Here is a 2,847-nt window from a genome sequence, read left to right as displayed (position 1 = left end):
GACACATACAAGTCAATTATTTAAAGGTGCACTGTAGAAGATTTGTCATGTAAAAATGTCATTTTTGAGCAAACATTTAAAGGAGTCATATGATGCGATTTAAATTTTTCCTTTCTCTTTGGAGTGTTACAAGCTCTTGGTGCATAAAGAAGATCTGTAAAGTTGCAAAGACAAGTCTCAAATCCAAAGAGATATTCTTTATAAAAGTTAAGAGTCAACCACTCCTACCTAAAACGACTCGTTCTAACCCCCCCCCACATACCTACGTCACTATCTGGAAAATGGCACTAAATTGGACAAAAATGCCCCTGCACAAACAAATTAAATCTATTACGTCTGTTGCTAACAAAGTGAATATGAATAGACAGTGTCGATTGCGGCATTAAATTAAGATCTGCTCATGTTGCACCGTATTTCATTTTAAGCGTTTTTACAGTGTTGCGCATTTTAACCAATCACACACATATCTGTTGAGCTTAGGAATGCAATGGCCGATCAGAAGCATTCAGATGAGTCATCGTTCAAACTCATCAGTTTTGTTGAGTGTGCGCGCGTTCGCTGACTGAATTCCGGACTCATTACAATGTAATTAAGATATTCATTTAACAGTGTATAGAGCTTCAGTGATTATAAAGATAGTTTTGATTTTTTGAGAGTGCTGATGTGACGGCAGCCACAGGACAACGGCGCCAGTGCGCTCACCACAGCACAGATGGAGAGGAGAGAGAGTCATAGACTTCTGCATAGACCTGTACATTCGCCTCTTTCGTAAGCACTACATGTGTGAATCGGTGGGTGGGGCTTAACATGCAGTGATGTTGAAGCAGGTGGAGGAGGTGCTTATCCATACTATTACATCATAGAGTGGAAAATTCCAAAAGCTGTCATTTTGGCACACTAGCCTACAATATAAGCTGTTTTTAGACTAACAACAAAGTTTTGAGTTCTGAAACTTACAGGATGTTTTATAGTATAATGAATATGTCGAAAGATCAAGGGAATTTTGGTTTCCCAGTTCATAACCCCTTCAGCTTGACTGAAAAACGCTCCAGTTACTAATGTAACCTCTGTTCCCTGAGATAAGGGAACAAGCATTGTGTCGCTTGACACTATGGGTAAACTTCTGTTTACTCTGATACTGAAGCCTGATTTGATAACGTTTGTGTAGCTGCACAAACCAGCAGTGTTGGGCAAGTTACTTCCAAAATGTAATACATTATATATTACTAGTTACTGTCTTTTGAAAGTAATTAGTTACATTACAATATTACTGTCTCTGAATTGTAATGCGTTACACTACTTTTGAGTTACTTTCACCAAAATATCCACAGAAGTATTATAAAATGCCCAAATGTAGTTTATTGCTGCTCATTCTACACCCAGTGGAGGGTAATGTGGTAGGTCTATATAGCATAAAATTATAAAATCATATTTAGATACCGGTATGTAGGTCTACATTAAGGTTACGTTGTAGTTTAGGTTAAACACAGATAAGCACAAACCGCATTATTACATTCATAAATGACACCGGTAAATAAAGCGAAGTGTTATAATGTACAAACAATAAACACAATAACTAACCTATAGGCTATTTTGAATGGTTTCAGAAGAAAAGAATGAAAAATATAAGTTGCTAAACAAGCCAAAATTAGGCTAATTAAATGCGAAACTGAAAGCAAACGGCGTTCTCACGCAGCCTACCTCTCTCATTCAGCATTAATCCAATTAAAGTTTTCTTCAATTGCTTACACAGTATTTTGTTTGGCCAACATAGGATTGAACGTCGAGAACACCAAGGGGGAGGGGCCCCATATTCACACAGGAGCAAGAGAGAGAGAGAGATCATAAACCTTGTTTTGGCCAATAATGCAATCAGACTTAGAGAAATTCAAGCCCATATTGTCAATGATCACCCAATTTTCAATAATGTCCAACAGGTCTCTCTGTCAACAATAGCCCGTATTTTAAAAAACATGAAGTTCTGATGAAACAACTGTATAAAGTGCCATTTGAAAGAAATTCAGACAGGGTGAAAGTCCTGCGGCGTGAATATGTGGTGGTACGTTTTGTTCACTGACTGTAGTATTGTGTACTGCACACATAACCTTTTTACTGTACATGTAATTTTACTGTATAGCAGACCTACAGTATATTGATCTACACAATGTGATATTTTGCTGTATTTCAGAGAGTTTTGCAAATGGATACACTCTTGCGGGAAGTCCCGCAAGAGTGTATATTGATGAGGCTGGATTTAACCTGACAACAGTGAGAAGGGGAAGAAACATCATTGGCCACAGGGCTATTGTCAATGTACCAGGGCAACGTGGGGGTAACATTACCCTTTGTGCTGCCATTACACAGAATGGGGTCCTCCACCGCCATGCCAACTTGGGTCCTTACAACACTGACCTCATTCTTAAATTTTTTTTAGATAGATTACACAATATTATCACAGCAGCAAACCAAAGGGACCAGATGCAATACATTGTCGTCTGGGACAATGTAGCTTTCCATCGTTCTGCTCTGGTCCAAAACTGGTTTCATCAACACCCACAATTTACAGTTCAATACCTTCCGCCATACTCCCCCTTCCTAAACCCCATCGAGGAGTTCTTCTCAGCACGGCGGTGGAAGGTTTATGATCTCTGGCCCTATGTCCAGATGGCCCTCATTCAAGCTATGGAGGAAGCATGTGATCAAATTGAAGCAGCATCCATACAAGGGTGGATTCGTCACTCCAAAAGATTCTTCCCACGTTGCCTTGCAAATGAAAATATAGCCTGTGATGTTGACGAGGCCCTGTGGCCAGATCCAGCTAGGCGGAGAGATGTTTAGGTTTTTATT

General features: G+C 39.4%; 1 long non-coding RNA gene across 1 annotated transcript in view; it reads left to right on the top strand.

Moving 5' to 3' along the window:
• The first annotated feature begins 2,451 nt into the window (after window positions 1-2,451).
• LOC107718066 (uncharacterized) overlaps window positions 2,452-2,847 on the top strand; it is a 16,327-nt gene continuing 15,931 nt past the window's right edge. The window contains exon 1 of the long non-coding RNA XR_001637378.1: window positions 2,452-2,529. This is a non-coding gene — a long non-coding RNA (uncharacterized LOC107718066). The remainder of the gene's footprint in view (window positions 2,530-2,847) is intronic.

This window comes from Sinocyclocheilus rhinocerous, unplaced genomic scaffold (assembly GCF_001515625.1).
Source record: "Sinocyclocheilus rhinocerous isolate Xijiao unplaced genomic scaffold, SAMN03320098_v1.1 scaffold964, whole genome shotgun sequence".
NCBI classification, from domain to species: domain Eukaryota; kingdom Metazoa; phylum Chordata; class Actinopteri; order Cypriniformes; family Cyprinidae; genus Sinocyclocheilus; species Sinocyclocheilus rhinocerous.
The sequence above is the reverse complement of the archived record's forward strand: the minus strand, read 5'-3'. Positions and strand labels throughout refer to the sequence as shown.